This window comes from Mustela putorius, unplaced genomic scaffold (genome assembly GCF_011764305.1).
Source record: "Mustela putorius furo isolate JIRA1106 unplaced genomic scaffold, ASM1176430v1.1 tig00000056_pilon_pilon_pilon, whole genome shotgun sequence".
NCBI lineage: Eukaryota > Metazoa > Chordata > Mammalia > Carnivora > Mustelidae > Mustela > Mustela putorius.
In genome coordinates this window covers 2,407,016-2,430,381 of record NW_025421263.1, presented here as the reverse complement: position 1 = coordinate 2,430,381, position 23,366 = coordinate 2,407,016, and the positions used below count along the sequence as shown (strand labels likewise).

Here is a 23,366-nt window from a genome sequence, read left to right as displayed (position 1 = left end):
AAAAAATCTTAAAAAAGAAAAAAAGAAAGAAAAAAAGAAACTCTTCAGCAAATGTGTAACTTAGGGAGTGTTGGCCATATTTCTTGAGAAATAGATAGTCTCTGTGTGTTTTTTCCTGGGAGATACTGTGAAATTCCAGATCCTTGAGAATCACTTTAATAAGCAGAATTTTTTTTCTCTCTCTGCAAGTATACTCCTCAAATGTTTATTCTAGCATAAAAGCCTTCCCACGTTATCAAATAAACATCATAGAATAATTTCAATTGAGAACAGAAATGCTTATATTTAGTTTCATCCCCACCAATGATTATATTTATTCTCTCAATAAATACTTCTTAAGTGGTCTTTATATTGTGAGCCAGGCACTCTTTAATAACTTAGCTAAATGACTTTCTTTTACTGCCTTCAATTTATAAATGTAATTAGAAAGTTTTCCCCCTCTGTTAATGACATATGCACATATAAACATATATAACTATATACTCATAGATACATTATCTATAGATTCTTTAAAAAGTAATTGTTATATAGCATAGGATTCAGTGAAAGTCTAGATAAGAGATACAAGAACTTTAACAAAAGAGAAGTTACTATTTATATGACATATTATATAATTAACTATCTCATGAATCTTGTACATATAATTCCCCTGAATTAAATCCACCATGAGAAGAAAACCCATTGGGGATAAAATAAACATCTGATGACACTTTCTCAGCCTGTGTTCAGTGGCTATGTGGGTGGGAAACAGGGGTAAACCTGACAGTCTACTGAGAGTTCCATTTCTTCTTTGGGTGCTGAGGTGCACCTCCACTTCTAGTCATTGTCATTGACTTCATTAGGTTGTGTCCTCAGCCAAAAGTCCAGTCCTACAAGATTCAAGAAGCGATATTTAGTGTAACTATATGTAGGCAGCCAGCTTGTTAGGATCCTCTGACAATTACATACAGTAACGGTTGTTAAGTCCTTCTCAGCACTTGCCATAGCCATGTGGAGTAATGAAAAATAATATCAAGCAAACAAAATAGTGCACACACACAGATGGATGATAGGTACATAGACAAAGTGACCACATGGGATAAATCAGGATTCCCTGTTGGATTCTGCCATTTAACCAAAGCCCTAGATCCATGCTGTGTAAATCCTTTTCTGATGCTCTCCAAATCAGAGCCCTTTATGTGAGCTTCCCTCCATAGCTATTAAAGCAATTTTCTTGTCTGGAAAAGTTATGAAGAGCTTTGAACAGAGTTTACCTTGGTGACTTAAAGAAGTGAATTTCTCAATAAGGTATAAAGAGCTTTCAGAGAATTCATCGAAGATTTTTTGTTTTTTCTGAAGACTCTTATTTAAATGTTCAACCTTAGGTTCCCCAGCCTGTTTTACTCAGACTTACAGATTTTCAGGTTTTCTCTCTAGAAGAGAAAATGAAGATATTCCAGGGGACAAGACCTCCATTTGGAGAAGGAATATAACATAGTGATATTAAATGAGATAACTGTACAAGCATGTATTTTTTTTCTAAGAGTATTCACTTGAGAAAGGCTAGACCTATCAGAGAAACAATAGGGGAAGATTACCAAAAGTCCATAAAATTTGAATTAAGGGAAAATTACATTGTGAAAGTGGGTTATAATGCACCACAGGCCTACAGAGCTGGAGGACAGACCACACACGATGTAGCAAAGCACAAATATCTTTGTATTGGTGAGTCTGAAATTACCTTTGAAAGGAAAAAGAAAGGGCCGTGGAAATGACACAACACTGAGGAAGAGATATGATGTATGTATTTTCTTATGACACCATAAACCCTATGAGCAGTTTAACTTCCATGAGGTTAGTGCATTATTGTTAATAATTTTAAGAAAAAAATTATTTGAGTAAAAAGGCCAGAATAATCTTTCAGTTTCATTCATTTTATCTCTATTAATTCCACTGAACCCTAGCTCCAAAAGTTAGAAGTCAGCAGTATCTTTCTGAGACAAGGAGAGAAACTGTCTTCTTTATCTTTAAATCTCCATCAAGAAGATTCATTTTGTAGTATATACAAATGAAAAGAGTGCATACATAACTGTCTTTTGAAGTAGAGGATAATGTACTGGCAATACTATCTTTGAATATGGAGTTGTTTTCCCATTAGACCAGAGCTTAAATTCAGATCAAATTTTTACTCTGGGACTCAGAACATATAGTTCTTTTTTTAAATACAGGGCTTGCAGTCTCTCTGTGTGCCATGATTATAACACTAGATACTCTCATCAAAGGATATACCATCTTACATAGAACAATCCAAATCAGCTGTTTTCTTTTTTGCACATTTCCTCTGACTTTTGGGTTTTCAAGTGCCTATTTCCAAAGCAGATGTTGTTTTGAAACGTACAGAGCAATACTGAGCCAGGATGGATGGTCAACAACAACAGTGATTTGGAAAAGAACCATGGTGTGAAAAGCAATGCAAGGTTTATGTAGGCTAAAGATACAAACAGAGCTGCCAAGATGTAGTCCAAAACCTGTTATCTATATGTGGTAAATGAAGTAAAGACTGCATTAATTTCTCTTACATCTTCCTAAAGACCAATTCTTCTAATTAAAGCAGAAAACTTGGTATTTCAGAGCTTATTTGGCACTTTTGGCAAAAAAAAAAAAAAAAAAATATATATATATATATATATATATATATATATATAGTCTTTTTATAAGTAGAAGTTTGTCAAATGAGAAATCTGGAGCTCAGTGCATAAGTCAATGTGGAATACTATGTGCGATTTCACTCCAGGAACCAATACACTAGGAAAATATTACTATGATTACATCATAACATTGTGAAAAAAATAACTATGAACAGTAAAATGAGAAATCATGAGCATGAAATAAATTTGCTTCCCCACCGTAACAGAACTCAATGGGCAAGTCTTTAACTGTACATTTCCTAGGTAGCTAAAATATTCCTCCCCCTCATCCTGGCAAATCCTTCAGACTTCGCAGTTTCTGTGGAGCATTGCTACACTCTACTCATTCTGCACGTTCTTTTTGTTGTTTAGCCTTTGAAGGACAAGAGTATGGCTTGGAAAAGCCATAAGTTCAATTCATTCCACAAATCCAAACATGTATTGAGTTCCTACTGTATCTCATGAACTTAACATGGCAACTGGGTAGGACTCTGGGAGGTGAATTGGCTTGGACATAAAGCACAAGGCCCTGAAAACTGTCCACACAAAACCTAGAGAAATATCACAGAGATACTCCATTTGTCTTCAGAGCCATCTCACAGGACTCATTGGCCCCCTGCCCAGACTTCAGGGAAGGGGAAGCTTCCTTGCATAGTCAGACAGAGGCCAGCCCTTAGGACCACCAGTACCTTGGGGCTATCCCTCCTCAAACTGCCCAGATTCTACAGCTCCTATTTCTCCTCATCAGTCCACCCTTGAAAATCAAAACTCTGTACTGAGAGCCACCCATCACTAATGATAGTCACTTGTCACCTCATCGGATCAAAACCCAACAAGAAACCAAGCTATCTGATTATTTCCTGTGGGTATTTTCATTTTTAAGAAAAGAGATGAATATACTGACCAAATATCCAAAAATGGTTGCTTATATGGTCAGAGCATGCCTCCCTGCATCCTTCATGTGAGCAGCTTTCCAGGGGCAACCACACTCATTAACAAAGACTTTTGCTTTAGGAGGTGCACCCACAGGGCTGTGATACCTGCAGGGCAGAGCATGGCCTGGGATGAGCCCTCAGCACAGGGTAAACAGAGAGCCTTGGCCACAGGCCCAGGAACTTCCCAAGGGGGGGGGGACACTGAGGGTTTGGGACAAACACAGAGGTGGCAGCACCTGGTTTATAGGGTATGACCATGATAGACTTACTGATTGGAATAAGTAAGTAACTGCACGTTCACAAAGCCACCTGAGTTCATCACAGGATTGAAGGACTACAAGGAAAATTCCTCATGGTGCAGGAGAAACTATTCTGGGGGCAGTGATGGAGATTGCAGACAGCATTCCCACCACTATGGACAGAGCCCTGAGGCTTTCCCTGCCTTCTGGCCACAGACTCCTTCTAATTAGATGCAGAAACAGAGCCCAGAGACATGAACAAATCAGTAAAGGTCTGAGTGACATAGGAGAGCACTACAAAGAAATGTGTGACAGCTCACTGAGGTCTCAAGCTGGGTAAGAAACATGTAGCTCCTAACATCAAGACTTGGAGCAGAAGCAAATATAGCCTCATTTCACAAAATGGTTCAAAACTCTTGTTAAATTGATTGTATTACACAAAAATAAACACGTCGACTTTATGGTTATGCACGATGGCTTTTATTTTATGTTTCCCTTACCGGAGACTGTATTCTGGACCCAACAAACAGACCATTATGAAATAGCAATCCACACCCTTTGTGGTTGAACAGAGGAACAGTTATACATAATTTCCATGTCGTAGTCTCCCCAAGACTAAATGTGAGTTTTCCAGTATTTCTTCTGCAGCAGAGAAGAAAATGTATATTTGAGTGCATAGGCCCAGTGGCAATCACTTAAGCTGTTACCACAAGAACATTTCATAGTATTTTAAAGATAAACTATGACCACTGCCTTGAGCAGGCTCCCATGACCACATACACCATCTAAAGGAACTAAGTTTTGAAAAACTAATTTATTAATTGATTCAAATTTTATAAATTCAGTTAAGTGACCACACAGTAAACATACTTTTAAGGTAACAATGTAGGTCATGTTCTGAAGTTTTTGTTTTGTTTTTTGGTTTTGTTTTGTTTTAATAAGAGATGACAAAATAACTTATCTGTGCTTTTTCTGCTCAGTAACTCTTGTTACTGAGTCTAAGTGATAAAAATCAATAAAAAAGGAGAGCAGAAGGCAGTTGATGATGTGAATTTGTCAAACTAAAGAAGAACAGAGAATTAAACATATTTAGCATAGACCTTAGAAGAAGAGAGAGAGTAAAAGAAACAGCGGAGGACCAGAAGTTTTCTGTGAACATCAGGATGGAGTGATTGGTGTGGCCTCCTTCTCTGGACAGGTTGCTCATGCACCCTAGTCTTGTTACTCTGACTCTATCCACAGAGCACAAAACTTTAACAAAAACAGAAAATGCAACCCAACAAAAAAGATAATTTTTAGAACAATGAAAAGGAATGCCTCATGTTTTAACTGATGTTTATACACCATTCTGTAAATTACTGATTTTGCCTCAAAGATAGAGTCTTTGAAGGAGACTGAATATTGCTTATCTCTCTTTTCATGTGTAAACTTGACTCTTTTCTTAATTTCAGCTTTATTAAGATGTAACTGACAAATAAGACTGTAAGATTTTTAAAGTGTACATGGGAGTGATTTGATATACATTGTGAAAGTGTTCTCCCCACCCAGTTAACACATCCATCAATTCACATTTTATCTTTCCTTTTTTTGTGTATATGTAAGAACATTTAAATTCTACTGTCTTAGCAAATTTCAATTATATGGTACAGTGCTATCAGCCATAGTCACCATTTTTTACACTAGATCTTCCAACTTTACTCATCTCAGAGATGAAAGTTTATACCATTTTACCAGTCTCTCCCTATTTTCCTCCCTTTCCCACTGCCTGAAACCACTTTTTTATTCTGTTTCTTTGACAAACTCATCTTAAAATGGAAAGAAAATAACCCACAAAATGTAAACAACTTACATGCTAGTTTTAAGACAGAGTATCTATAAGAAGCAGTTATGTTTAGAGTTTTTATATTATTAATAAGATAGAAAGTTCTGTTTACTAATAATAAACCACTCCAGCTTTATGTATTTTTTTGAATAGTCAGTCTTTATTTGATATTTCAAACCCTGTAAATTTGGGATGGGCTGGTGAAAGCAATCCAACAACTAAAATTGCATTATAATAATATAAACATCATATCGTATTTACAAATGATAGAGCCAGGATTTGAATCTGAATCTGATTCCCCAGCCTTTGCTTATTTCAATAGAAGGAGTTGCCTTTCTCAGTTGCCATGTAACAAACTGGTTTATTCAAGTCAAGTTAAAATTCCCAAACTGCATTTTTTTCTCTGGTAGAGACACTGGTCTTCCCTCAATATTCTGCCTACCTCCTCTCCCACACACCACTTGACCACTGTGAAAAACATCCAGGCCTTAAGAGCTTGTGTCCTCACACTGCCACTCATGGGTATAAAGTCCCTGCTGGGGCCTGTTCTCACTTACTAGTGGTCTCTGTAATAACCAGTTAGCACACACATCCTAAAGTAAAATAAAATGAATTAAAAGACACTTTCCAGGACGCCTGGGTGGCTCAGTTGGTTAAGCAGCTGCCTTCGGCTCAGGTCATGATCCCAGCATCCTGGGATCGAGTCCCACATTGGGCTCCTTGCTCAGCAGGGAGCCTGCTTCTCCCTCTGCCTCTGTCTGCCATTCTGTCTGCCTGTGCTCACTCTCTCCCTCTCTCTCTCTGATAAATAAATAAAATCTTTTAAAAAAAAAAAAAGACACTTTCCATGTTTAATGCAAGATTTACATTTTATCCATATCATATTTATAAAACTTATTGTAAACATGGGATTGAAAAAAATTCCCTTAAAAACTAGAAAAAAGGAATGCTCGTTAAAAGACCTCAACGTGAGGGGCACCTGGGTGGCTCAGTGGGTTAAGCTGCTGCCTTCGGCTAAGGTCATGATCTCAGGGTCCTGGGATCGAGTCCCACATCGGGCTCTCTGCTCAGCGGGGAAGCCTGCTTCCCTCTCGCTCTCTGCCTGCCTCTCTGCCTACTTGTGATCTCTCTCTGTCAAATAAATAAATAAAATCTTAAAAAAAAAATAAAAGACCTCAACGTGAGACAGGAATCCATCAGAATCCTACAGGAGAACATAGGCAGTAACCTCTTAGATACCAGCCACAGCAACTTCTTTCAAGATATGTCTCCAAAGGCAAAGGAAACAAAAGCGAAAATAAACTTTTGGGACTTCATCAAAATCAAAAGCTTCTGCACAGCAAAGGAAACAGTCAGAAAAACAAAGAGGCAAATCACAGAATGGGAGAAGATATTTGCAAATGACAGTACAGACAGAAGGTTGATATCCAGGATCTATAAAGAACTCCTCAAACTCAACACACACAAAAAAAGCAATCATACAAAAAAAATGGGCAGAAGATATGAACAGACACTTCTCCAATGAAGACATACAAATGGCTATCAGACACATGAAAAAATGTTCATCATCACTAACTCTCAGGGAGATTCAAATTAAAACCACATTGAGATATCACCTTACACCAGTTAGAATGGCCAAAATTAACAAGACAGGAAACAACATGTGTTGGAGGGGATGTGGAGAAAGGGGAACCCTCTTCCACTGTTGGTGGGAATGCGAGTTGGTGCAGACTCTTTGGAGAACAGTGTGGAGATTCCTCAAGAAATTAAAAATAGAGCTTCCCTATGACCCTGCCATTGCACTCCTAGGTATTTACCCCAAAGATACAGATGTCATGAAAAGAAGGGCCATCTGTTCCCTAATGTTTATAGTAGCAATGGCCACGGTCGCCAAACTATGGACAGAACCAAGATGCCCTTCAACGGATGAATGGATAAGGAAGATGTGGTCCATATATACTCTGGAGTATTATGCCTCCATCAGAAGGGATGAATACCCAACTTTTGTAGCAACATGGATGGGACTGGAAGAGATTATGCTGAGTGAAATCAGTCAAGCAGAGAGAGTCAATTATCATATGGCTTCACTTATTTGTGGTGCATAACAAATAGCATGGAGGACATGGGGAGTTAGAGAGGAGAAGGGAGTTGGGGTAAATTGGAAGGGGAGGTGAATCATGAGAGACTATGGACTCTGAAAAACAATTTGAGGGGTTTGAAGTGGTGGGGGGATGGGAGGTTGGGGTACCAGGTGGTGGGTATTATGGAGGGCACGGATTGCATGGAGCACTGGGTGTGGTGAAAAAATAATGAATACTGTTATGCTGAAAATAAATTAATTAATTATTTTTTTAAAAAAACAGGTATTTAAAGAGACATTGTAAAAATCAATCCCATCTTTGGTTGACTTAATACAAGATTAATTGTGTTTCATAAACAGATTCATTAATTGCTGAGAACCATAGTGACAATATGTGAAATGACACAGTGGATGGTGACCTTCTAGCCAGGTCAGCATCAAGAAAGAAAGTCTAAACAAATACAAAGATGGAAAAAGAAAGAAATACGTAAGTTCTCAAAGTGATTTATATGATGAAATTTTGAAAAATTGTTTTAGGTCCCTGCCTGGAGTGTTTTGAAGTAAAACATATTGGGAAAACTTTTTTTTTTTTTTTTTTTACTATTTTTATGTAAAAAGAATTAATGGCTTAATAGTATTGTAAATGTGTGCAGAATTCAAGTCTTGTTAAAATGAGTTTGTAGGATTGTTTGAAGTAATCTGCTGCACAGTCCTGAAGAAAGAAATGAGTCAGTTTGTAAAAAGCCTATTAAAGCTTCTACTAACAAATTGTGTAATGGGTATGACAATAGATCAGACTGCTATGTAAATGCAGTTAGTATTGGATAATCCAAAATCCCAAAGAATTATAATATCTATTGTGGTAGTTTGAAGTTTATGTTTATGTGACATCTATATAGTTTAAAAGAACACAGAAATACAGATGTCTCCTTTTCTGCATTTTATACAAATTCACAAACAGACAAATATGAATACATACTATTTTGCTAAACTCTTGAGATGTGCAACAGAAGAAATAATTTTAAGAATTTATGCTAATTTTGAAAACATCATCAATAAGATGACAAATGTTTTATGTTGATGCTATGAAAGCTAAAGCAGGAAGAAGCAGTATCATGGGAACTGTAAAAACCTCTAGAGAAAACTGGTTTCTCTGTCTACAGAAAGATACTTAAAAATACTGACTCTTAAAATGGTAGCATCTTTCAAAATGCTATTGAATAATGACATACATTGTTGTTTTTGTTAGTTATGGTCTTTAAATTTCATACTTTTCATTTTGTAGTGATTTTGTTTGGCAATAAAGAGGTTTTGCTGGTAGAAAGTTTGAAAACATTTCGAACTTAAAGTTGTATGACGCCTCTGGAATAAAATAATCAATTATAAAGACATTTCTTAGGATGTAAGCAAAAAACATTTAGGTAATAAAGGAGCTAATTTGTATCAATTATTTACTCTGTTCCAGGCACCGTGTTAAATGCTTTGTGCTGGTAATTTCATTTTATAATTACAAGAGTCTGATGAAGTAAGGATGGTTAGGTCTCTCATTTTATGGATGAGAACACTGAGACTTAGAAAGCATCCTGGCTTGGCTTAGCTGGGAGTGAGGAAGGACTTGCCAAGACCTCTATGTGGCTGAGAGCTCTTCTGAACTCTGCAACCCCATCCCATGCACTCTGCTTTCTCAAGGGCTTGGACTTTGTGTAGCCACAGTCAGGGCCGAATGTCCAAGGGGGTCACTGCCTGTCATCTCAGCTGTGAGTGCCAAATGCTATTTGTTAACTAGTAGTAAATTACCGGGGTTTGTACTTTGGAATGTATCCAATTCTCCCCATAGTAAGTAAAATCACTCCCGAGTGTTCCAGTGTTTTCTTGAGTGGAAAAGAGAAGGGGTAGAGTTACAGCTGGCTGGATAGCACGGGTTAGTCTTCATGGGTGATTCAGACATAAATCACACATCTGTTTGTGTCACAACAGAAAAACAGGCAAAACAAATACAGGAGTGAAAGCCACTGGCTAGGCTGGGCCCAAGATGGGCTCTTCAAAGCTACAGAGAATGGCCTTGTCCATCACCTGGGCTTTCACATGATCTGAAGCACATGTCACTCAGGCTCTGAAGACAGAACTATGGGTTCAATTTTCATTAAAGGCTCCAGCAGAAATGACAATTCTTGGGACAAAGTAAACAGCAGCTAGCAACATAAGGAAGCCAGGATCCTAAGAGCCCACACTTATAAAGAAGTCCAATAAGGGTAGGCACATTCACAGACGGTGGTCCTCCACGGTCCTCCATGCTTGATCCAAGTTCCATAAAATCATGTGGATCATATTCTCTGTTTGTAGACTGGAACTACTGCCATATTCTAGATCGTTTAAAATTATTTTTCAAATCTTAAAAACATTCAAGTGTCTTTGGATCTACACTGTCTCCATTCTTTGAATGGGAAATTTTCTTTAACAAAATTAGTTTTAGGCCACCATTCCAAAGTGCTCTTTTGTCTTTTCTTTGGTATGCGTTGAGACTTGTCCCTGAACAAACCCCTCCCTGATCACTCTGCTAAATTTCATTTAATAATGAGGGGGTTTAATAAGAACGAATAGAGCAAAGGATAAGAGTAACCATTAGTTACTTAAGACAGAGAAGGAGAAGATTTAAAAAAATGATAATACCAGTAATATTGTCTAACCTGTAGTTTTGAAATGAAAAACCAGATTTGATGTAAGAACCATGCAAGAATAATAAAAATACTAGACACTAACCATAAAGAATATATGCATTTCACATTCTGTAATTTATTGAAAATATTTGCCCACTGTAAAATAAACTTCAGAGAAACACAGTGAGCCTCCTTATGAATTAGTCCTAATGCCTAAGGTTCCAGAAGCTATGAAATAAAAAATAAAAAATAAGTTAATTAAGTTAAATAAATATACAATATTGCTGAGCAGTCTGGCTTAGCCTTAAATAACTTTTCCTTGTATAAAACCCTTCAGAAAGGAGCTCCTGTGAAATTTATGTAAGTCCTCACCCTATGGGTAGTGCTACAATCTTTTAATGAATAGTTACTCAAAATGGTGACTGAGTCTACCTACATACAGTCTCTAGGGCTATCCCCTTCCACCACTTCCTCACATGCAGGCACACAAGTGTGTTCACACACACACACACACACACACACACACACACTTGCAGGCATGCACACACACTTATGAAACTTAGCTAAGGTGGGTCCTCAATACACATTATATTGAAAAAAAAAACTTGAATGCATTGAAATGGTGATGAGAATTTAATAGCTTCTCTCCTGTCTTTCTTGTTGTTTAAACTCTGATGCATATTTTAAATATATGATTGTCACTATTTAGTCTAGGCAGGCAGAGACACCCATAGGGATTGGAGGGCACTGCCTGCAAACCTAGGATGAGGAAGAATTGCAGATAAAATATGACTTTCTTCAAACCCTTTTCCATAACAGATGCTGAAGCCAAGCAAAAACTCCTTTGAGGAGCATAATAATAAAAAACTGAGTTCACTTTGGGCTTTGCTGCTTTTAAATGATCATTAATCTACAATATCTGCAATTGTGCATCCTTACAATAGCTAGGTACTGTAAGAAAAATGTGAGACTCAACAAAAGCTGGCCAGCAAGCACTTCTTGAATGCCTGCTATATACCATGTACAAACAAACCAATGAGTAATTCCTTAGGAATCTCTGAAACAGGTAATGCTTGGGATACTAGTTGGAATAAAATGTAATGCTCTGCTTAAGTCAAAAATGCCAGGGGTGCCTGGGTGACTCAGTGGGTTGAGCCTCTGCCTTCAGTTCGGATCGAGCCCCGCATCGGGCTCTCTGCTTGGCGGGGAGTCTGCTTCCCCTTCTCTTTCTCTCTCTGTCTGACTCTCTGCCTACTTGTGATCTCTCTCACTCTGTCAAATAAATAAATAAAATCTTTTTAAAAAATGCCAGTATAAGGAAATAGATTTTTCCATCCTTCTATGCTTTCCAGTTTTCTTGTTCTCTTACAGATAGAAGTCCTATAACTTGGCATACTTCTTTGAGAAATCTGTAACCACAGTTATTTTTTTTAAGATTTTATTTATTTATTTGACAGAGAGAGCACACAGACAGGGGGATTGGGAGCAGGAGAAGCAGGCACCCTACTGAGTAAGAATCCGGATGTGGGGCTCGATCCTAGGACTGGGATCATGACCTGAGCTGAAGGCAGACAGTTAACCAAATAAGCCACCCACATGCCTCTGCAACCACAGATATAAGCAATTAGCTATTTGCCAAGGGAGCATTTCTGTAGGAATCCATGGATGGTCAATGCCCCATCCATAAACCTCAAAGACAATGAATGATCAATAGATGAAACTGGAAACTATACTAGTCTTGTACCCATAAAAGAAATGGAAAATCAGCATAGCATTTGTTAAAATGGGTAACTTTGGCCAATATTTATTGTTCATTTCCAGACTCCCACTACATCTGTGTCAATTCTGCTTAGACTACTCAATCAAAAGGATGAACTCCAGATTTAAAGGGGCGGAGCAGTCCCAGGACTCTGCCAGGCATTTGAACACCATCTACCAACATCCGTAGCAATTAATAGCACAGGCTGAAAGCCTTACCTTTCATCAAAATATAATTAACAAACAAATTAATATTGTAAATAAATTACGTAGGCAGTGCAAGTCCACAAGATAATACAAAACAAAGCTTTCATTTAGAACGAAGACAGTTCTGTGAAACTCTCTTCAGATCCCAGCCCTGCCACTTACTAGCTCCATGAGGCTGTGTAAGTTAATCACTGTGAAACTCTCTTTCTTCTCTAAACTGGACATTTATACTACTTACTCCAAAAAGTTGTTGTAGGACCTAATGTTAGCCTGTGCCTGGTGCAGAGTAGAAACATCCCACTCCTAGTAGAGAATAGCGCCTTTGTAGTACCTAACGCTTACTTTGACCTTCCTCACAGGTAACCTTTCAGGCACCCATCCTCCTTCTCACAGCTGCCCACCTGCCTCAGGGCAGTGGGCCCAGTCAGAAAGGGGTACATGACCTGATTTGGGCCAATAGGATGAAGAAAACTTATGTGGTATGCAGGGCATAGCTCCTGGAATCAGGAGTTTATCTCTTAAGACAAAGAAACGGGAAAAGATTCATCCTCCCCTGTCTCCCTCCAGGTCTTGTGCCTGGATTTGACAACTGAGGATGAATGCTGTCACGGGAATACTAACAAAGAACAGAGAGAAGAAAAGAACCTGGATTTTGATATATATATCCATAGTGTCTGTGTACCTAACCTCCGAAATTCTTATTGCATGATGTCTGAATCAAGAGTTCTATTAACTTGGATGAAAGAACACCAAAATGACTCAGGAAACACATAAATACTAATGTGGGGAAGGGGTGGAGGAAAGAGGGTCACATTGTTCTAAGGATAATAAAAACCTCATCTGATCGAATGGAATCAACTCAGGGCACCTACAGAACGGTAAAGTCAGGTTTGTAGAGAACTATTTCCCATTCTCTGCCATTCCCAGGCTCCAAATCTCCCACAACAAAGAACTAACTCCAAGAACTTTGCATCTAGAGATACTCAAAACTATTATGCTGTCACAGCAGAAGGGTGCCTGGGACTCTGGCCCCCACCCCAGCAGGCAGTAATTCTTAGCAAAAGTCCCTGCAGCACCAGGCAGCTGAGTTCCAGGCATTCTCCATAAAGCAAAATTTGAAGAGCTTACACCTGGTCAGAATACCTTTTTTTTTTTTTAATTAAAAGAAAATTTTGAAATAATCTATACTTATTTTGGAGTGTAGACTCACATGCAGTTATAGATCTTATGCACCCTTTTCTAGTTCTTCCAGTGATATCTTACAAAACCATTGTACAGTATAACAGGTATTTACACTGATAAGATCAAGATTCAGAACATTTCCATCTCCACTGGTCCTACCTCTTGCTCTCATCCTTAACTCCTTGTGAGTACTAACCTGTTTTCCATCACTGCAATTTTTTTCATTTCAAGAATGTTATATAAATAAATCGTGTAGTATATAACTTTTGGGTTTGGTTTTTTTCTTCACTCAGTATATTTCTCTGGATATTCAAGCACCTTGTTACTTGTAATTCATTTTTTTTTTAATTACTGAGTACAATTCCATAGTATGTGGATATACCACAGTTTGTTAACCGTTAGTGTGTTGAAAGACATCTGAGCTGGTTTTAGATTTAGCAACAACACTTAAGGGACACCTGGGTGGCTATGAAGACTCTGTGACTGTTCATATACAGACTTTTGTGTGAACATAAGGTTTCACTTATCTGGGATAAATGCCCAAGATGGCAATGTTCAATCATATGGCAGTGACATACTTAGTTTTTTAAGAAACTGCCCAACTGTTTGTAAGAGTAGATGTGCCATTTTACATTCCTACCTACAATAGATAAGTGACCTAATTTCTCAGCAATCTTACTATCATTACATATTATCATTTTTTATCTTTTCCATTTTCCTAGGTATATAATGAGATATCTCCTTATGATTTTAATTTGCATTTCCCTGATGGCTAATGATGTTGAGAACATCCTCTCATGTGCTTTTTTCGATGTCACCATCTACATACTCTTTTCAGTGAAATTTCTGTTCATGTCTTTCTCCCATTTTCCAATATGATCTTTTTGTTTCTTTTACTATTGAGTTTTGAGAGTTATAAAATTGTTTTGGCTTTAAGTTTATTTTGTCTTTCTATATATACTTTAAAACAATCTTGTCTGTATCTATTAAAAAAAATAAAAAAAAAAAACCCAAAACCTTTCTTGGATAATGATAGAAAGTGTGTTAAACCTGTACATCAATTCAGGAAGAATCAGCCCCTTTACCACACTGAGTTTTCTAATTCACGAGCCAGGTATGTCTCTCCATTTAGTTAGATCTTTTTGACTTCTTTCATAAAAGTTTCACAAGCTTTAGTACACACAGTACATGCTTTCTTTTTAAGTAGTTTTGTATTTATAATTTTCTTGCCTATGTCGTCATTATTACTATAAAGAAATACGATTTTTTAAAAGATTTTATTTGTTTATTTGACAGAGAGAGAGAGCACAAGCATGGGGAGTGGCAAGCAGAGGGAGAGGGAGAAGCAGGCTCCCCGCCCAGCAGGGAGCCGGATGTGGGCTCAATCCCTGGAACAACTGGGCCACCCAGGTTCCCCAACAACTGATTTTTGTGTACTGATCTTGTATCCTCTGAACTTGTTAAATTCACTTATTTCTAAGAGACTTTGCATATTTCTTCAGATTTTACAAGCAGATAATTATGTAATCTGTAAATAGTAACAGTTGTTTGATCTTTTTCCTTTCTATTCTGTTTGCCTTTTATTTTCCATTCTTACCTTACTTCAGCAACAAGACTTAAGGGACACCTGAATGGCTCCGTCAGTTTAATGTCTGCCTGCATCTGGGGTCAGGCTCCCAGGATCCTGTGATGGAGTCCTGCACAGGGCTCCTTGTCAGTGAGGAGCCTCCTTTTCCCTCTGCCTGCCACTCTCCCTGCTTTTGCTCTCTCAGTCTCCCTCTCTCCCTGTCTCTGTCTCTCTCTCTGACAAATAAGTAAGTAAAATTTCAAATAAAAAAGACAAGGTGTTATATTGAATTCGATGATGAGAGCAAACATTCCTGACTGTTCCATCTTAAGGGAAAGTTATCTATCTTTTACCATTAGTATGTCAGATGTAGGATTTTTGTAAATGCTTTTTATGAAATTAAGGAAGTTTCTCTATCATTCCTATTTTCAGAGAGTTCTTATCATGAATGGATGTTAAATTTTACCAGATGCTTTTTCTGCATCAATTACTATGATCGTGACTTTTCTTCTTTAGCCTATAAATACAGTATAAAATCTTGATTGAATTTTTAATGTTCAACCAGTCTTGCTTCCACAATAGGTATGAAGTGATAATTCATAATTCATTTTATATAATTCTTACTTTATTCACTACAATTTTGTTAAGGATCTTTTAAGCTGTATCTATAAAGGATATTGGCCTAAAGTTTTCTCTTGTATTATTTTCTCTGGTTTTGATTTTAGTAAAATAAATTGCAAAGAATTTTTTTCATCTTCAATTTATTACAGGACACAGTTGGTGTTGAGTCTTCTATAAAGGTTTGGTAACATTCATTATGGAAACAATCTGAGCCTGGAGATTACCTTTTTGGGTTGCTTTTGGTTACAAATTAGATTCCCTGAATAGCTAAAAGGCTATTCAAAAGATATACTTCAAAATGGGTAAGGTTGGTAGTTTTTGCTTTTCCAGGAATTGGTCCATTTCATCTAAGTTGTAAAAGTTATGTGTGCAGACTTGTCCATTTTACTCCTTCATTACCATTTGGATATCTGCAGGATCCATAGTAATATCCTATTTCATTCTGGTATTGGTAATGTGCCCTCTCCTCCCAGACGGGAGGACTAGGAAGACTCCTAGTGTGTGTGTGTGTGTGTGTGTGTGTGATTTGTCAGTTTTATTGACCCTTTCAAAGAAAAAGCTTTGTATTTCATTGATTTCCTCTATTGTTTCCTCTACCGTTGTGCTTTTAATTTCACTGTTCTGTGCTTTTCTATAATTGTCCTTCCTTCTGCTCACTTTGTGTTTACTTTTCTAGGTTCTCGATGTGGAAACTTACACATTGCTGACTTGGAAAAGCCCCCTCTTTTAATATAAGGATTTAGTGCAGTCTGTTCCCTCTCAGCACTGCTGTGGCCTTGTCCCATGCCTTTTATAGGTGGTATTTTCATTTTCATTCAGTGCAACATATGGTTTATTCCTCCTGAGACTTCTTCTTTGGCCCACGGGATATTTAAAAGTGCATTGTTTAGTTTCCATGTGTTTGAGGATATTTTTCCATTTTTTATTTCTAGTTTGACTCCCAATGTGGACAGCAAACACATTCCATATGATTACAGCTTCTTAATTTTTTTAAATTTGTTTAAAAATTTTATTCACTGAAGAGAGAGATTGAGAGAGAGAGAGAGCTAGCTAGCAGGAGCATGCACTCTTAGGGGAAGGGCAGAAGCAGAGGGAGAAGCAGACTCCCTGCTGAGCATGGAGCCCAGTGCAGATCCTATCCCTGGACTCAGAGAGGACCTGAGTCAAAGTCAGACACCCTGATTTCAGTTCTTTTAAAAGTGCTGCTTTTGTTTTCTAACTCAAGATAGTGTCTTTCTGTATATGTCAACTCGATCCTGTTGGTGGATGGTGTTGCTGAGTTCTTCCATATTCTTAGTGGTTTTCTGTCTAGTTTTTCTAGCAAATGCATACAGAGAGGTATTGAAGTCCTCAAGGACAACCATAAGTTTTCTATTTTTGTCTTCAGTCCTATCGAGTTTTGCTTCATATATAATGAAGCCCTGTTGTTTGGTGCATGCACATTTGGGATGGTTAAGTCTTCTTGGTGGCCTGGCCCTTTTATCATTCTGTGCTGTTCTTCTCTGTCACCTTCACTGGTAATTTTCTTTGCTCTGAAGTCTTGTTTATCAGGTATTAATATAACTTTTGATAGTTCCTTTCTTTTTTTTAACATGTTGACTGTATTTTGTTTTCTTAGTATCATTTCAATTTAGTATAATTAAATACCATGAGCCACTCTGAAAATGAAACTTAATTATTTTTTTCTGACTACATTCAAACATAAGGACATATTTTATTTTTTAAGATTTTATTATTTATTTGATGGAGAGAGATACAGCAGGAGAGGGAACATAAGCAGAGGAAGTGGAAGAGGGAGAAGCAGGCTTCCCACCAAGCAGAGAGCCCAATGGGTTCAATCCCAGGACCCTTGGATCATGACCTGAACCAAAGGTAGACACTTAAGGACTGAGTCACCCAGGTGCCCCAAAAATATTTTTCTAACAGAAAGGTTTTTTTGTTTTCTTTTTTTTTTGTTGTTTGTTTGTTTGTTGAGAGATCCGGGGACAGGGGAGTCGGGGTGTGGTAGGAGGGTTAGAGGGAGAGAGAGAGAATCCCAAGCAGTCTCCCAGCCTAGCATGGAGCTTGACTCAGGGCTCAATCTCAGGACCTTAGTTCATGACCTGAGCCAAAACCAAGAGTCAGACAGTCAAATGATTTAGCCACCTAAGTACCCCCCAAACAGAAGCATATATGTACATATAAATTTTCTACATGAACTTTTATTTTTTTATTCAAGTATAATTAACATACAGTTTTATATTAGTTTCAGGTATACAATATAATGATTCAACAATTCTGTGAGCACCCTGTCTTCATCCTGGTAAGTGTATTCTAGATCCCTACCACCTGTTTTACCCATTCTTCCACCCACCTCCCCTCTGGTACCAGAAGCTTGTTCTCTATAGTTAATAATGCAAGGTTTTGTCTCCCCCCTCTCCTTTATTTTTTTTTTAATTTTTGTTATCAAGTGTCGATGGATCGCCATTCTTTTGATTAATGTTTGTATGATATATCTTTTCTTTTTCTACTTACCTATATCATCACTTTTGAAATGTGTTTCTTGTAGCCAATGTATAATAAGGTGTTTAAAAAAATCATTCTGTGTATCTTGTAATCTATGCATTTAGATCATTTGAATTGAATGTGGTTATCGAATTGATAAGATGTAAGCTTACCATTTTATTTTTCCCTTGTATATTGTTTTTCATTCCCCTATTTCCCCTTTCTGCCTGCCTGTAGGTTACTTAAACATATTCTTAGAATTCCAATTTGAGTGTATCTCCTTGTATCCCTTTCATACATGTGCATTTACTTCCTGCAGGCTATCGGTGGAGATATTTTACTAATCTGAGTGAGGTGTGGAAAGTGTGCCTCCCTTTTATACTTTTTATACTCCTCCCTTTTACACTCCTTTTTCTTCCCTCTCTAAAATATAGTTGTCTTAAATATATCCTCTTCTCACATTAAAGCCTTTTCAGGAAGTTTTATAATTTTTGTTTCAAATGTCTGGTATTATTTAGAGAACTCAGTAAGAGAAGGAAGACATACTGTGTTTTCCACATTTTTACTTTGTCCTTTCATCTGACCCTCATTCTTGAGACTCTGGTGACAGCAATGCAAATGCATGTTCTGAGGCTACTCATGAAGCCTGGTGAGGGGGACAATCTAGGCTCCCTGCTCAGCTTTTGCTGGTGTGGCTGTGGGTGGGACTGTAGTGTTTTCTGTGGTGTTTAGACATAATGAGTGGTTTTTGCCTAAAGTTTTCTGTCTCACTAGGCTTCCCTGTTCCTGGTCCTCACTTGCATTTTCAGGTTCCCTGGCTGATTCCATTCTTAACTCTGAGATGTAGGAAGCAAAAAGAAAACCCAGGAAACTCACCACCACATCATTTCTCAGTTTCTGGGTGCCTAGCTAGCCTGCCTCCTTCTCTCCACCATCCAGAGTCTTCTTGTGTTTATTTGATACAGAATGTTCATGAATTTTAGGGGTACTTAATGGGAGGAGAAGGAATAAATACATCTAATCCATCCTCCTGAAAGCAAGGTCTTTCCCAGTCTCAGGTTAGAGAGGGACCCTGCAATCATGCCAGCCCAGCTCGCCAAGGCTGGGCACCCATCACTGTCTGCTCTCTCTTCCTTTCACAGTGGGGGGCAGTCTGGACTTTTGGTTTTTGATTGTTTGATTTAATTTGTTGTTTTCTAAACAAAGATCACTGTGTTTCTGAGAGGTAAGGACTTAATATTTTCCCAATTCTCAGGTCAATTCCCAATTTTCTGAGTGAAGCAGAGAAGTAGTAAATAAGTTAGTAATTCAACCAAGCTATCCTAAATAAATAAATGTAGTTAGTAAATAATTCAGTCCAGCTTCTCTAAACAAATATGTTACATGAAGTAATATATAAATAAAGATATAACAAATAAGTCAAATACTTCAACTGAGCTGCCCTAAGTCTCAGGTCATGTGCTTAATAGATCAATACATATTAAGTCAATATCAAACATATTAGTGAGTGTTATAGTTAATGTGCCCAACACTGTGCCCTTTTGCTCCTCCTTAATTTTATGGGCATTCAGGGGTCTATATAAATGTATTTTATTTTTTACTAAAATATGACCAGTAAATAGGTTATATGATTATTGAAAGGGGACAAGTCACTAAGTAAGAAGAAGCTGTCCTCCCCTTGTTCCCCCATGTGCAGGTAAGAGAAATATTCCAGCATATTTGACACAAAGGTTTCCCCAGAGAGTCAGTGTCCCCATCTTACAAAATGTATGTGAACAAGATTAAGAAGATAATTCAGACTTTTTTTGTTTTAGATACTTAAGGTGGTAGTCTCTGCAGAGGGGAATTTTTAAAACTTAGGTAAGAATCAAAGCATTTCTCAGCTTACCAGGGTACAGTCTCCATATAAGCATCCTCAGTCTCCTGTGCTGAGGGAAGTACAAGTGTCCCTCAGACAGAAGAACACCCTCCTGCTCTTCCTCCTGGCTCCTCGGGTCCCCATACAGAAAAGATCCCCTTGGAAATGGCAGCACCTCCACTACTCAACCTTTACATCTATGATGCTACCAGTAATTGATCACAAATAGAAAGAGGCATGGGGTTTAGGCTGGACTCAGAAGGATTCCTCTTCTGGGTCTTTCCTGTCTCCTTTTTCTCGATGCTACATCAGAATTCATCAAAATGAATGGTTCCCAAATCCCACTGGAGTCAGAATCACATCTGGAACTTTTAGGAAACATACTTTCCTGGGAGACTTCCCAAAGACATTTGTTAATCAGACTCCCCCAGGCCAGGGCTCAGGGGACTTATGTCTCAAAAGGTCCGAAGATAATTCTGATGAGCTAAGGGAAGAGTGGCAACCACAGGTCTCACCTGATTTCTTTATCTTTCAGATAGCTACCAACCGAACCTGCAAGCAGAAACTGACTCCATAGCCCAGACCTGTGTTTCTTCCACCGGGCTGCCCACAAGGGGTTAATGATCTCATTCAGAGATTTCTGAAGAGATCTCGGAAGAGGGGGATGGAGGTGTTTTATTTACAAACCACCGGTGATTAAAGATGTAAGTATGCCTTATGTTCAAAGCCCACAACCTCGAAAAGCCACATTCTTTTTTGTGACAGGAGTAGGCAGCTCTGGAAACTTTAGTTTTTCTGGGTGGGTTGGTATAAATCTGAAGGCAAGAAGTCCTCTTTAAACAGAGCCTTGGTCAGCTGCAGAGAGCAGGGTCACTCAGATAAGATCCCGGGGAGAGGAAAAGGTGTGAAACATCCTGTGAGAACAGTCTTCCCAGAGCTGTCTACATGAATTTTGAATTATGGCTTCCATAGTTAGCTCATTCTCAAGATACTCAAAGGCTATTAGGTTGGTTTTTATCTCTGTCTACTACCCAGTAGACACTCTACTACCTGGTAGAATGATCCAGGGTAACGTTTGCTTTAAAAAGAGTGAGCTAGTTTCCCAGTCAGGGATGGAGTGAAAGCTTCTTTCTCTTTTTCTTGCTGGGTTCTGTGGAAGAGTCTCCGGAGCACAGATCCTTATCCAAGCAAGAAAAAGAGGGTGTGTGCCATGGCCTCCCTGGCCGTTCTCAAGCAGGGCCTGTGGGCTTGGGCCAGGAGCAGGAATTCCCCACACAGACACTGAGTCTGCCGCCGGAGACAGGAGCGGCGGCTCCACAGAAAGCCACTCTGTTCCCTGCCACCAAGTAACGTTCACACAACACACACACACAGCTGCGGAAAAAGGAGTATTTGAAAGGAGTGTTTTTTTTCCCTAGAATACACAGTGCTCTTATTTCCTTAGGGGTGCAGTAAAAATTAGCCATGAATAGATTGCCAAATGCAGCTAAGAGTCAGTAAGGATATTTATCTCCACAGGCTGGGGTTGCTGGGACGGGTCCCTGGGACTGACTTTGAATCCTTCTATAAATCATAATGAAAGATTAAAATAAGAAAGCATTTGCTAAACATGCCTGCAAGGCAGCTTTTATACTAGTATTTCTCTCCTTACCAACTGCTGCTTAGAGACTTCACTGGGCTGTGAATTCAATAGAAAATGTGCATTTGTTCGAGGTGGGAAGCAAAATAAACAAACAAATGAATAAATAAACAAACAAATAAATAAAATTTAAAAAGCTGTTGCTTGAAGCCTTGGTTTACATGGGTTTTTGAGGTCAAAGAAAATTCAGTTGGTAAATTTAAGTGCAGAAATTCTATTAACCGCACAAACAAAACAAAACAAACAAAAAAACACCCAAGAATATATCCCCAGGATATGTGAATTCTTAACAAAGGGGCATATTGAAATGTATCATTTGTTTTCTATTTCATTTAAATATAAGAATCAATTTTCTTAAAAATCTGTGAAAAAAGCAATCAATCATTTTAAAAAACTCTGAACTATTCTTGTGAGCACTGTTGGGCAATCATGGACTATGAGAAGCCATAGCTATGAGAGTGCTTGGGAGGCACATCTCCTGGCCTCAGTTCCCCTTTTGTGAATAAGAATATCTTCTGGTTTAGAGCAGGAGGTCCCCTCTAGCTTGGAAATAATACCACCCCTGAATCCAGGAGCAGTCGGACAGGTGGGTTCTGTTGTTCTTCTTTCTACAATGTGTGTCAGCCACTCACAGGACTGCAAGATCACTGATGGTCAGGTCTTAGACTTCTGTTATGGGCCTACCCCTTCATATGTTAAAGTTCCTAGTAGGTCAAATGTGACAATAGGGGGAGACAGGGCCTTTAAAGAGGTGATTAAAATGAGGTCATTGGGTGGGTCTTATCATAGTATAAATGGTGTCTTTCTGAGAAGAGGAGATTAGAACCCAGATACACATGGAGCAAAGACCCTGTGAGGACAGAGAGAAGCCTACCACCTACAAGCCAAGGAGAGTTGCCTCAGGAGAAAAGAACCCCACCAACACCTTTATCTTGGACTTTGATCTCCAGAACTGTGAGAAAATAATTGTTGTTTAAACCACTCAGTCTGCAGTGTTTTACTATAGCAGCCCTTGCAAACTACGGCTGCTTCTTTTGATCCCTGACACATAGTTCTGAGCCTTGAGCAAAAAAGGAGCTCAAAAGCGAGACTGTGGACTCTGAGAAACAAACTAAGGATTTTGGAGGGGGATGGTGGAATTGGGTGAACCTGGTGGTGGGTATTAAGGAGGGCATCTACTGCATTGAGCACTGGGTGTGATGCATGAACAATGAATCCTGGAATACTGAAAAAAAGAAAATAAAGTTTAAAAAAAGGGGAAAAAATAGCCCCATTTTCACACTAAAAAAAAAAAAGGTTGTTTGTTGGTCTATCAGTTTGCTGCATATAATAAATAATAACATAAATATATGTAATTATATATATAATACCTTATATATAATATAGAATTATATAAATTAGCACATTAATATATTGTACAGCAAATGTAAATATATACTATATTGTAATTATAATTAATTAATATATTAGTATATTATATATTATAATGTATATAATTATGTATTATACATACAGGATAATATAAAATATAATTTTACATGTATTATATACAAAATTAACAATTGCATATGCAAAAAAAATGTGTGATAAAAGAGTTGCTATTTTACAAAAACTACGAAAATTTTATGAATTCTAAAAACTTGCTGAATGA

General features: G+C 38.0%; 1 long non-coding RNA gene across 1 annotated transcript in view; it reads right to left on the bottom strand.

Annotated features, from left to right (window-relative positions):
* Positions 1–257: 257 nt before the first annotated feature.
* Positions 258–23,366, bottom strand: part of LOC123392771 — a 46,326-nt gene continuing 23,217 nt past the window's right edge. The window contains exon 2 of the long non-coding RNA XR_006607422.1: positions 258–869. This is a non-coding gene — a long non-coding RNA (uncharacterized LOC123392771). The remainder of the gene's footprint in view (positions 870–23,366) is intronic.